General features: G+C 37.0%; 1 protein-coding gene across 2 annotated transcripts in view; it reads left to right on the top strand.

The window, feature by feature from the left end:
* The first annotated feature begins 335 nt into the window (after window positions 1–335).
* Window positions 336–14,634, top strand: part of LOC106877933 (uncharacterized) — a 266,382-nt gene continuing 252,083 nt past the window's right edge. For both annotated transcript variants that reach the window (XM_089351599.1, XM_089351593.1), the window contains exon 1: window positions 336–436. The gene's annotated coding sequence lies outside the window, so the exon portion shown is untranslated. The remainder of the gene's footprint in view (window positions 437–14,634) is intronic.

Here is a 14,634-nt window from a genome sequence, read left to right as displayed (position 1 = left end):
GGGTTGGGGAAGATCTGATGTGAAAAACCAGGGTGTTGTGGAATTGTCTTTTCGTAGCATTAAAAAAAAGAACATAAAAAAACAATAAAAACCTCAGCTCTTTTCTGTTTCTATTTTTTAATGTCAAAACCTTTCCTTTCTTGTCTTCGTCTTTATCTTCCTTCTTCTATCAAACTACAACCCCCACACTGGTGTGTATATACTATGTAGACATACACCACATATATACATATACATACATATATATATATATATATATATATATATATATATATATATATATACATATATATATATATATATGTATTATATATGTATGTATATGTATATGTATATATGTATGTATGTGTGTGTGTGCATTTTGCAGTGTTTATCAAATCCTCTAAGCAGTAATGTTGTGCTGTTTACAACCACATTGAATTTACATTCCTCAATTGTAAGTAGACATTGTTTTCGAGAGGTTTACAACAATTGTTCATTCATTCATTCATTCATTCATTAATATATTCACCATCACTACTATCATCATCATCATCATCATCATCAGCAGCAGCAGCAGCAGCAGCAGCAGCATCGTCTTCGATTTGAAACCCATCGTTGCTTTTGCATTTTGTTTTTTTCTTTTCTTCAAGGAATTCGATAAAACGAATATAACTCACATGGTTTAAAGCTTCAAACTCAATTCCTGTAAATCTGTGCCATTGTGCCTATGATAGAGCTTATTATTGTTATTATTATTATTATTATTATTATTATTTTTATTATTATTATTACTATTATTATTGTTATTTGTTAAGATTATATAGGACTGAGGTAACTCCCCCAGAAGTTATACAGAAATATATGATCTTAACAAAAAATGAGGTAGACTGATATGTAAGTTTTGAACCTGTAGAAGGCACACTAGATGCCAAAATATTGTTCAACCATTTTCACATAACTATGGCACCCTTCTTTTTATTATTATTATCATTATTACTATTATCATTATTATTATTATTATTATTATTATTATTATTGTTATTATTCAAATACTGTCACGATCAACTTTGCTTTTCATCCTTTTGGGGGTGGGGGTCAATAGAATAACTGTCAGTTGAGCACTAGGGTCGATGTAATTGATTTATCTGCTGCCCTGAAATTCCGTGGTCTTGTGCCAAAATTTAAACCATTATTATTATAACTGATCGAGAGAGCAGTGCTTGCCATCAAAATGACACTGGGGTACAAATATACAACACCCATTATACCCATAATGACTACCCATCTGATAAGGGTACACCAGGCACATGCATCACACCCATATGTGCACGACATGGTGATCTTATAGCAAGATAAACAGCGCTATTATTATTATTATTATTATTACCATTATTATTTTAAGGTGGCGAGCTGGCAGAATCGTTAGCATGCAGGGCAAAAATGCTTTGCGTCATTTTGTCCGTCTTTACATTCTGAGTTCAAATTCTCCCAAGGTCGACTTTGCCTTTCCTCCTTTTGGAGTTGATAAAATCAGTAGTTGTCAAGTACTGGGGTCAATTTGATCAACTATCCCCCTCCTCTCAAATTCTAGGCCTTGTGCCTATAGTAGAAAGAATTATAATAATAATAATTATTATTATTATTATTATTATTGCCTTTGCACAGTTTCTAATGCTGGAGATGTGCTACGGTGTCAGCTGTTCACTACCAGTAAACTAAGGTAACACCTCTTATTTTTCGAGCACCTTCCGGACTATTTGAGCGGTTCCAAGCAGTGCTGTTTTCTGCAAGTGCTCCACCCTTATTACAGCCCCTATTTGTTCCACTGTCCCCAGTGCTCCGACAATTATTGGTACTACTACTGCCACCTTTTTCATCGACCACAACTGCTTAACCTCCCAAGCTAACCAGTCATATCTCTCAACATTTCTTTCTTCCTTATCGCATACCTTGTTGTCAGCTGGGCATGCTATTATCATTATTATTACTATTATTATTATTATTATTATTATTATTATTATTATTATCATTATTATTATTATTATCATCATTCAGTAGTTTTATTTTTATCACATGCTTTCACTGCCCTACCGAGTGCAGCTCTGTGTGCCTTGGGTATGTGCTGTGGTTTGTTGTGTTGCTCTTATTCTTACTGTATATTATCATTATTATTATTATTATTATTATCATTACTATTATTATTATTATTATTATTATTATTATTAACAGGAGAGGGGTCTTTCCATCGTGGCACAAACACAAGAAGGGTGGTGCCCTGTACGTAGTAAATGTAATGAGCACTCAACAACCTAAAAGTGTATCTTGGAATCTATAATCTAATGTGTGATTCTGAAAGTGATTACCTACCACATGGTTCCGGGTTCAGTCCCACTGTGTGGCACCTTGGGCAAGTGTCTTCTACTATAGCCTCGTGAGTGGATTTGGTAGACAGAAACTGAAACAAGCCCGTCGTGAGTGGTTGGCATTAGGAAGGGCATCCAGCTGTAGAAACTCTGCCAAATTAGATTGGAGCCTGGTGTTGCCATCCGGTTTCACCAGTCCTCAGTCAAATCGTCCAACCCATGCTAGCATGGAAAGCGGACGTTAAACGATGATGATGATGATGATGATATATATATATATATATATATATATATATATATATATATATAATATATATATGTATGTATATGTTTTTTGTGTCTGTGTTTGTCCCCCCACCATCACTTGACAACCGATGCTGGTTTGTTTACATCCCCGTCACTTAGCAGTTTGGCCACAGAGACTGATAGAATAAGTACCAGGCTTACAAAGAATAAGTCTTGAGGGTCGATTTGCTCGACTAAAGGCAGTGCTCCAGCATGACCGCAGTCAAATGACTGAAACAAATAAAAGGAAAGGTAATAATTGATTAACAACGCATGGATTGATTGATTGATTGATAAACACACATCACATGACCAAAATACTTCACAGGACATTTTCTTGTGCAGAGAAATGTTTTTGAGAAAAATGTTTAAGAAAACAACACATAAAACATACACAAAAGACACAAATAATTTCACACGATATTTAAAGTGCCATGACACTGGGTCATGTCCGTCTTCTTCGGCTGAGAGCAAAGACATTTGTATTTTTCTCTCTTAAAAAAATCATACTTTTCTAACACATTGTTAGATGTTATTGTGTAAAGTCTACATGTTGAGCTGTTTACTGTTGTATTGAGAAAGTTTTCTGTCAACAACATTCTGTGTTAGTCTATTGATACGGGGACAGGGGTGACACAAAATGTCTACCTGAAATTGTGTATAACGTCACTTTTCTTTAGTCTCAGGTTGGCCTATATCAAAGAGGTTCATGAACAAAGATGATCCAACCTGACATACTAGAAATAACTGCCAAATCACCTTCAGAATCACACATTAGATTATAGATTCCAAGATACACTTTTAGGTTGTTGAGTGCTCATTACATTTACTACATACAGGGTACCACCCCTCTTGTGTTTGTGCCACGATGGAAAGACCCCTCTCCTGTTACACTCAATCTAGAGTAGTGATTCTGAACCAGGGGCCATATGGCCCTTGGAGGGTCATATAAAATTTTGTTCTTAAAGTTTATTTGCAATAAATTGGTTTTATATCTACAAAAGGACTTTCGAGCGAGATCATTGCCAGTGCCGCTGGACTGGTTCTTGTGTGGGTGGCACATAAAATACACCATTTTGAGTGTGGATGTTGCCAGTACCGCCTGACTGGCCTTTGTGCGGGTGACACGTAAAAGTACCCACTACACTCTCTGAGTGGTTGGCATTAGGAAGGGCATCCAGCTGTAGAAACTCTGCCAAATCAGATTGGAGCCTGGTGTAGCCATCTAGTTCACTAGTCCTCAGTCAAATCGTCCAACCCATGCTAGCATGGAAAGCGGGCGTTAAACAACGATGATGATAATGATGATGAATAAACAAAATATTTAAACAATAGGCGCAAGAGTGGCTGTGTGGTAAGTAGCTTGCTTACCAACCACATGGTTCCGGGTTCAGTCCCATTGCGTGGCATCTTGGGCAACCCTCTCCAGCCAGCATTTGACCATAGTCTGCAGCAGCCTTCATATAGCTGTCTGAATTGAGCCTGAGGCTCTGTTCTAAGATGTTGGATGGCACGACAAAAGGCAGAGAGCTGGCAGAGTTGTTAGCATGCTGGACGAAATGCTCAGCGGTATTTCACCAGTTGCTACGTTCTGAGTTCAAATTGCACCAAGGTCGACTTTATATTTCATCCTTTCGGGGTCGATAAATTAAGTACCAGTTATGTACTGGGGATGATCTAATCGACTATCTCCCTCCCCCAAATTTCAGGCCTTGTGCCTATAATAGAAAGGATGGCATGATATCATCCTCACTGGAGACGCTCAAAGACCATCACAGTCTGTCTGTACACACACATACACACATATACACATGCACTTACACATATACACATGCCCTTACACATATACATACATGAAATTAGATACATACAATCACATACATATACACACACATGCATACACACACATGCACACACACATATACATATATGAAATTAAATACAAACAAAATACAAACAATCACATACATATACACACGCATACACACGCATGCACACACACACATATACATACATGAAATTAGATACATACAGTCACATATATATACTTACATGCATACATATGCTCAAAGAAAAACATACATATAAATATAAATATGGATATATTTTTATGCATACACTCACATATACATACATGCATATATATGTGTGTGTGTGTGTGTGTGTGTGTGTGTGTGTGTGTGTATACATATATATATATGTATGCATATATATATGTATGCATATATATATCCCTACTGCTGGTGTATTGTGAGTAATGAAAAGGAGTTACATGAACTTAAACATTTAAAAATAATAGTAATATGTGTCGATAAGAGTAATATTAAGTATATGAACTCACACACACACACACACACACACACACACACACATAAATAATGTAGAAAATGTGGAATAAATGTAGAACAGATGGCTAATTGGTTGAAAGAAAAAAGTGTAATTGTAACATTAAAACATTAAAACACCCAGTTGACATACTGTTGGCTGGAGTTGAAACTCAACCTAGTTTTGGAGAAAAATCATGATAGTTTAAGTTGATAAAATTCAGCTAATACAATTTTCAAAAAGACATATTGTTGTTGTTGTTATTATTATCATTATTATTATGATTATTATACCCAACAAAATAAGCTGAGAGTTTTCATATAATAGTAATAATAATAATAATAATAATAATAATAATAATAACAATAATTATAATAATGATAATAATAATAACAATAATTATAATAATGATAATAATAGCCCCGATGCAGTACTAGGCTGTGGCTCTCATGGCTTCTGATCTTAATCGATTGGAAGTGTTATGTACATTGAGTTGTCTTGGTATAAAAGATGGGCAACAGCAAATAGTCTGCTCAATACCACAGATTTGCTTGTCAGTTGTTTGACCTTAACCAGCTGACCATGTCCCTTGATGGCTGATGATATGTGCATCTCTGATCAAAAGCAGAAGTAGTGGCGGCGCATCATGACCGTATGACGAGAGGAATTCTTTGGAGTTCGAATGATTCACTTTTGAAAACATGGGCGTTTTGTTCAACATCCTAAACAAACCTTATTCAGGGACTTTTTGAGCAGGATGGGCTACTCAACCTGAAGAAAATTCTAACTGGGCATGCATCTTGATATGAGTCACTATGTCATGCAGATATGGTTGTGATGCATGTGCCTGGTGTACCCTTATCACATGGACAGTCATGAAGGGTATACTGGGCTTCGTATATTTGCACCCCAGTGTCACTTTGATGGCATGCACTACTCTCTCACTCAATAATAGTTATAATAATAATAATAATAATAATAATAATAATAATAATAATAATAATAATAATAATAATAATAATAATAATAATAATAATAATTATAGCACCATTTATCTTGATATAAGATCACCATGTCATGCACATATGGTTGTGATGCATGTGCCTGGTGTACCCTTATCAGACGGGTAGTCATGATGGGTATACTGGCCTTTGTATATTTTACCCCATTGTCGCTTTGATGGCATGCACTGCTCTCTCACTCAATAATAATAATAATAATAACAATAATAATAATTATTATTAGATATAACAGACAGATATATAAAAGGGAGTGGCCATGTTCAATATGCAAAAAAGAAATAGATAGGAATCTCATGCAGTACACTTAATTTAAACTATGGATGAACAAGAAATACAGGTGTCTCACAGACAGACAGACAGGTAGGCAGACAGGCAGACAGGCAGACGCATAGAAGTAAGAGTTGACATGTAGTAGATGCACAATAAAAGTAGTTTACAGCCAGAGAAATAATGAAATAAATTCTTTCAAATGTTTATTGATGCAGACATGGCTTTGTGGTTAATTTTGCTTTGAGACATTGTGGCTTCAGATTCAGTCTGACTGTGTATCGCCCTGGGTAAGCGCCTCCTACTGTAGCCCCAGGGTGACCCAATAACTTGTGAGTGAATTTGGTTCATGGAAACTGTGAGGAAACCCAACATGTATGTACGTATGTATGTATGTATATGTATATATGTGTATGTGTGTATGTTTATATGCATATGTATGTATGTAAGTGTATATGTTTTTATGTATATGTGTGTATGTATGCATTATGTGTGTATGTATGTATATATGTAGTTATGTATATGTGGGTATGTTTGTATGTATGTATGCATTACGTATGTATGTATGTTAAGATTTGGCTGTTATTTCTAACAGTTTAAAATTTCTTCCCTGACTCCAGAACCTTACATGTTATTTAGTGAAAATTTAGAAATGTTTAAGGGAGGTAACTCATGGAATGCAGAAGTTGTCTTTTCTTAGCATCTAATTTTTTCTTTTATTTTCGCTATTTTACTACAACAAAACCAAGAGTTTTTAAAATAAAATATTTGTTGGATTATCATTGTATATCTTGTTTTGACTCATAATCACAAGGGTGGGAATTGCCCACAGCTTTACCGGTAATCCAAGACTGGCGACGGAGAGGGACGAAGATATCCTCTGACAGAAATCCGAGACAGAATACTAACAAATGAATGGAGTCTGCTAAAGACTCTCAGAATACCAGGTGATGTGGTTGTGTTAAACTCGGTAACGTTTTAAGTCTTCCGCCTTAACCACTTCACCAAAAGAACATTAACCCTCTCCTCCAAATCAAACCTAGTCGACCAAATAATAATAATAATAATAATAATAATAATAATAATAATAATAATAATAATAATAATAATAATAATAATAATAATAATAAAAATACTGTCTATGTGATCTCAAATTTTAAAGTAAACACATAATTTTCTTATGGTTTCTTAAACATTCACTTGAACAAAACTGTACAAATCCAAATATATGGTACCCTAGGCATAACACCTACATGAACTTCTAACTTGTTGTCTCTTGAGGTCTCTGGGTGAGACTTGGATCCAACTTGTACAAATGCAAAACAAAAGTCAAACATATAGTAATAATAATAATAATAATGAAATTATTGTATATGGATGGGGCAAAATGAGTAATTTCTGTTTGTTTCATTTTCGCTTTTTTTAATTTCTTTTAAACCAGTGGTTCCCAAACTTTTTCGGGCTTCCACCCCCTTGACACCCAGACCACTTTCCTAGCGCCCCCACCCCAACTTACCATCAGAAACATAGACCTCTTTCTGAAGCAAATTCAAAACAACTGTATTGAACTAATAAAACTTAACCAAGTAGGGTAGGATTCGTGACAGACGAAATGACATGTGCGACCTTTTCGGAATCACAAAGAACCGCACAACAGCCTATCACCCACAGGCCTACGGATTAGTGGAGAGATTTCACCGCCGCCTGAAGGAATCACATGGGTAATGCTGGCAATCCGCACTGCCCCAAAAGAAAATCTCAACACTTTCTCCGCGGAAATGGTGTACAGTGCTCCCTTTACAGTGCCAGGAGAGTTCCTTCCGAATACGAATTCAGACCCGGATGTCAAAAGGTATCTCGCTCAACTAAGAGACAGCGTGGGCTAGTTGCGCCGTTCCCATGTCGACACACGGTACACCCAGATCATCCGTACCAAATGACCTCCGTACGGCTAACTTTGTGTTCGTTCAACGTGACACACGACGAAAACCCCTCCAGTCACCCTACGATGGCCCATATCAAGTCAAACATCCAGGAGATAAAACATTCCAACTCCTAATTGGTGGGCGACAAGACAGTTTCCATCGACAGATTGAAACCTGCTCATCTTGATACTGACAGCCCTGTCCAGGTGGCCCAACCACCAAACAGGGGCCGTCGCAGACAGATCACACCAGCCCTTGACAAAGAACAGTCACCAAAGAATCGAGTATCCTCACGCAGGGATAGGACAATTAAAACGCCATCCCGTTTCCAGAGACAGCCTACAGTTCTGGGGTGGAAGGCTATGTAGGGTAGGATTCGTGGCAGACGAACTGTAGACAGGTACTTTGCTGCGGGCGAGCTACGAAGTTGGTCAGCAGGAAAAAAAAAAGACTTCCGGGCGGAGAACGATAACAGAAGAATGTCAACAGCGTGCGTGAAACGAATCGGAAGGAACTATACCAAAATAACCGACGGCTTAAGCCCTATTGTATCTAAAGTAATAAACCTTTAGTAAATGCATACTCGTCTCCACTCGTTTGTTTACGTATAACTTAACAAAGCTATATCCTAATAAACCCATTATTTTGTTGTTTTTACATGAATCGCCACCCCATTATAGCGCCCAATTTTCACATGAATCGCTACCCCGTTATCGCTCCACTTTTCTTCAACACCTCCTTGGAACTTTCCACCGCCCCAAGGAGGCAATACCTCCCACTTTGGGAACCACTGTTCTAAACCATCACATTGCAAGTAATTAATCATCGTTTTGTACTGTTGTGTCGTCCTTAGGGGTAGAAATTGGTCAGCATACTTATTGGTGTTAAAGTTGAGAGAGCTTGAAGTATAGTCATGTGACAGGTGCATTGTTTTTCAAGGAATTTTTCCTCAGTGTTGACCTGATTGTAATTAAGATTGCTAATAAGATATCTGGACAAATTTTAGTGTTTAACAATCAAAATTCTTTTCTCTCTTGGATTCCAAGTCAATTTTTTTCCCACGCTAATGTCTTGTTATTTTAGTTTTGATCACGTGACTTTGATTGTCTTGATTGCTGTTATTTGCCTGATGTGCAACTGCACAGAGTTCTGTTCTGTTTATGGTTCAGTGTTAGTTTTAGTTTGTCGAGACTTGTAGCAACTCGCTGCCTAAAACTGTTATTGCGTTGAAGTTTATTTTTGCTTACAATTTAACAATCTTTGTTTGTATTGTAGATTACTGTATTTTTAGTCGATTAAAACCTTAGATATTCCAGTTTGGGTTTATAACATGTCTAAGATGAGCCAAAATGAGTAATTACGAATTTCAATAATTTCTTCTCTTTAACGGCATGGCAAGTAAATATATCAGGAAGAGAGCAACTCCAGCAGATTGCAAAGAAGCTCTAGAGAATATTTTATGCTGAGTTTTTTTGATTTAGTTGTATTTCTTTAATTTCATATCATGTACCATTTTTCTATGAACCCTTTTCAATTTGGTCCAGATAGTTTAAATTTTTATTGTATGTCTGTTCGTTCTGATGTCTGAGGATGGATAGTGATGTATATGAGTCTTTTGCCAAATGTAATTCTGGGGAATTGAAGAGGCAAATTTACCTAATTTTGCCTTGCTCATTTTGCCCCATCAGAATTTGTTTTCTATGTGCTCAAAGAGATAATTTTCTGAAATAATGTCCTGAATGTTATAATGTTTATAATACATTTAGTGAAAGGCATTTGCTTAACTGATATAGTTTTTGTAAAGTAGTGAACATTCATAAAAAATACTTTTTTTTCTCAAATTAAAAAAAATGTTGTAAATATTACTCATTGTGCCCCACCTCATCCTCTCCTTGTACTTGCAACAGCATTCACTAGGAGTAGGTTTAGCTGGCTCTGACCAACGAGTTCACCACGTCCTTCATGAATGCCGACCACATCCGACGGTTGGCCTTAACGTTCTAGCAGGCAAAGTAATGCTTCTGCCTGCAGCCCAAAATTCCAGCTTGTAAATTTGAAAATGCCCCAGTGGAAGAGAGCAAGCAGACACACTAGCCATTGTCAACAGTTGTTGTCGAGGTGTAGAGTTCATGCTTAGAGTTTCAGGGAGAACACAAGTTCACAAGTGGTCCCTATTCACTTGCATACATACTTTGGGACAGTGTGGTCCATAGCAACTCATCTGGCTGTCCATTGCCAATCATCGCAGAGAATTCACTGACCAAGTCACCGCCAATTATCAAGTGCTCAGGTGCACTGTAGCTTAATAAGAAAAGCATCTGAAAATAACCACAGTAATGAATGGGTTAATGGTTAATCCAGCACTAATTATGAGGAGTGTGGTGAAGCTAGCTGCAGATGGCAAAATTACCAATGAACCAACAGATCCAAAGAAATTCGTCTCATGTTGCATAACAATTCAGCTACTCACCCTTCAGCTGAATCAGTGGTTCTCATCCATTTTTCTACCTAAGAATACACTTGATTCTTACTTTATTCTACTGGACTCTACATAGCTATTTGATATTCAAACGATCCTATTATATTTTTATCACTAAATGTTATTAGGAATTCCTAAAATATTTTGTGTATTATCGAAGCGTAACAAATTTATTGCACATAAATTTTAACAACAAAATATTTATATGAACCACCTAGGTTCGTATGGACCTTGGTCGACAGCCACTGAACTAAATTATTAGTCAAGTGAAATAGCTGCTGCATGACACACGGAGATATAAAGTGTGAATGTATAACTCACTGTGACACGACAAGAAACTATATTTATAGAAAATAAGACACACCTCACATATAAAAAGCAAGCAGAGTTGTTTTTCACATCAAGATTTGGCTGGTGTTATTGCTGCTTCTACACTTGCTTTTACCATGTATACCTGTGTGTATATTATCATAATTATTATCATCATCATCATCGTTTAATGTCCGTTTTCAATGCAGACATGAGTAGGCTCATGCATGGGTAGGCCCACGCATGGGTAGGCCCATGCATGTGTGTATACATATATATATATATATATATATATATATATATATATATGCGTGTATATTCAATTTTTTTTCTCCGTGTTTTTCTCCTTGTCTCCGTATTCTTTCTGTTGAAGAGCGTAGCTCGAAACGTCAAAGACTTTCCATATTCCCGAGCGTCATACTAATACATCCTTTTGTTGTTTACACCACCTGTCCTCGTCTGTTGTTGTTTTTTCGTACATTCTCCCATATATATATATATATATATATATACATATACATATACATATACATATCTATATGTGTTTGTGTGTGTATGCATGTATGTATGTATTTATGTATGTGCTGTGAAGGCGGGTGGCTTAATGGTTAGATTTGTCTCACGATTGTAAGGCTGTGAGTTCAATTCTCAGTGACGCGTTGTGTCCTTGAGCAAGACACTTTATTTCACGTTGCTCCAGTCCACTCGTCTGGCAAAAATGAGTTGTACCTATATTTCAAAGGGCCAGCCCTGTCACACTCTGTCTATATATGTATGTATGTATGTATGTATGTATGTAGGAGATTATACAAAAAATAACAACAGACGAGGACAGGTGGTGTAAATAACAAAAGTATATATTAGTATGACGCTCGGGAATACGGAAAGTCTTTGACGTTTCGAGCTACGCTCTTCAACAGAAAGAATACGGAGACAAGGAGAAAAACACGGAGAAAAAAAATTGAATAGTGTTCAGTCAACGGTCAATCATAATAATGGCCGATCATAACAATGGCTGACTGACCGGAAGTTAGAAATTCTTATTTCAGGAGAGCTATGTATGTATGCTTGTATGTATGTATGTATATGAGAAGATTTGTATGATTTATTTTATGTATGTATTCTCATGCATATATTTGCATATCTGGACAGGCTCATATATATTTAAATGATAAACTTCAGGAAAGTTTAACAGATTTTTACAGTTCCACTGATGGATTGGATCTGTAGTCTTCGAATTAGCTTTCTCCTTTCTGGTTTTGAGAAGCCTAATTTCTCAAGACTGGTATTTAGGCAGTGTGTTACATATCCTAGGCCCTCAATAATTACAGGTATTAATCTGAACTTGTAATCTGGATAGAGTAAGTGCAGACTTCTCAATAGTTCAGTGTAGGTGTTCTCTTTTTCACTGACCTTCAGCTTTTGTGTGTGTGGTGTATACATATATTGTTTTGCTATTTATTCATCAAGTGGCAGAGGTTCCAAGCAATGTCTGGGTATTGTTATATCAAAGGTGAACAGATGTGATTCAAGGGACATTTGTCATATCTTTCTCACTGTTTCTCTCTCATGCATATCTTTTCCCAACTCCCAACAGTTCTTTTGTCCCATTACTCATCATCCATTCACATCTCCTACACACTCCACCTGACACCCTTTATACCTTTAATACTCAGCTGCTCTCATTTCACCTGTATTCTCACCTGTATTCATATATCTAACAAATCATATTTTATGTCGTTTCTCTCTTCAATTCCAAAGATCTGCCACAATCCATACATTTATCTTATTAAAATGTAGCGTATCACATCACTTATAAATTCTTCATTCAATCAACATTTTGCAGTAGAGTTTTGAAAAAACCGTCCATAACTCAAAGGGAAGGAAAAGGTGCAGGTGTGGTAAGTGGCTTGCTTATGAACCACATGGTTCCAGGTTCAGTCCCACTGCATAGCACCTTGGGCAAATGTCTTCTACTATAGCCTTGGGCCAACCAAAGCCTTGTGAGTGGATTTGGTAGACAGAAACTGAAAGAAGCCCATCGTATATATATATATATATATATATATATATATATATATATGTATGTATGTATGTATATATGTGTGTGTATATGTTTGTGTGCGTGTGTGTGTGTTTGTCCCCCCAACATTGCTTGACAACCGATGCTGGTGTGTTTACGTCCCTGTAACTTAGCAGTTTGGCAAAAGAGACCGATAGAATAAGTACTAGGCTTACAAAGAATAAGTCCTGGGGTCGATTTGCTCGACTAAAGGCAGTGCTCCAGCATGGCCGCAGTCAAATGACTGAAACAAATAAAAGAGTAAAAAAAAAAGAAAGTTGGGGACAAAAATGTATACAACATTTTCTTTCTTTCATATTTATAAAAAAAATTATTTCAGAATCCCAGCTACCATTGTGTGGAAACAGGAATTCTCAAATGATGGAAGATAACAATGCTTTTCTTCTTCAAATAAGGTTTCAGAGAATTGTTTCCAAACTCAATGCTCTTTATGCATTAAGAGAGAACCAATATGTTATAATAATCTTTTCTACTCTAGGCACAAGGCACGAAATTCTTTGGGGGGGGGGGGGGGGGGGGGCAGTCGATTAGATCAACTCCAGTATGTAACTGGTACTTAATTTATTGACCCCCGGCGGAATTTGAACTCAGAATGTAAAGACAGATGAAATTCTTATTTCTTCATTGCCCACAAGGGGCTAAACATAGAGGGGACAAACAAGGACAAACAAAGGTATTAAGTCGATTACATCGACTCCAGTGCATAACTAGTACTTAATTTATCGACTCCAAAAGGATGAAAGGCAAAGTGGACCTCGGCAGAATTTGAACTCAGAACGTAGCGGCAGACGAAATACCACTAAGCATTTCGCCCGGCGTGCTAACGTTTCTGCCAGCGCGCCGCCTTACAATATGTTATAATAATAATAATGAAATTATTGTGTATAGTGCTCAGGTGCACCACAACTCATCAAAGGTGCATGTACAGTACATAGAATTATGTACAAAAGTCAGGAATGTGAACAGTGTTTGAGTCATGATATACATGTGTGCATGTGTATGGAGGTGGGGGGGGGGATATCAGGTGTAGTGTTGGTGAATTTCAGGAATCATGGAGGTTTTAAAAGATGTAATGTCTTGGCAACTAACAACTGATGCTGGTAGTTTGTTCCATGCTTCAGTAACTCTGAGTGTGAAAAAATGTTTCTGAAAGTCATGGAAGCTGTGCTGTTTTCTGACTTTGTAGCCATGCCCACATGTGTTAGACACATGTGGCTCAAAAAGGTGCTCAAGGTGGTTGTTGGGGCAATGGTTAATAATTTTGTAGGTGTTTACTAAATCAGTTGCCAGATGTTGGAGCTTGTTTATATAAAGTGGCACTCTGTCAGTTACGATGACAAGGGTTCCAGGTGGTCCAATCAACGGAACAGCCTACTCATGAAATTAATGTGCGAGTGGTTGAGTACTCCACAGACACACATAAGGTTAACACCAATTCAGTGTGCATGTGTGACAGAGTTCAGGGCCAGTCTGTGACAAGTGGCTTCACTCTACTTACTTTCATTCCATTACCATAGCAACAGTCCCAATACTTTTTGGTCAGACCTCGTATACACAATCACCCACCCACCACCACTACCACTACACACGCGCA

Source organism: Octopus bimaculoides, chromosome 4, assembly GCF_046866305.1.
Source record: "Octopus bimaculoides isolate indiv1 chromosome 4, ASM4686630v1, whole genome shotgun sequence".
In the NCBI taxonomy this organism is placed as follows: domain Eukaryota; kingdom Metazoa; phylum Mollusca; class Cephalopoda; order Octopoda; family Octopodidae; genus Octopus; species Octopus bimaculoides.
This window is presented reverse-complemented; position numbering and strand designations above follow the sequence as displayed.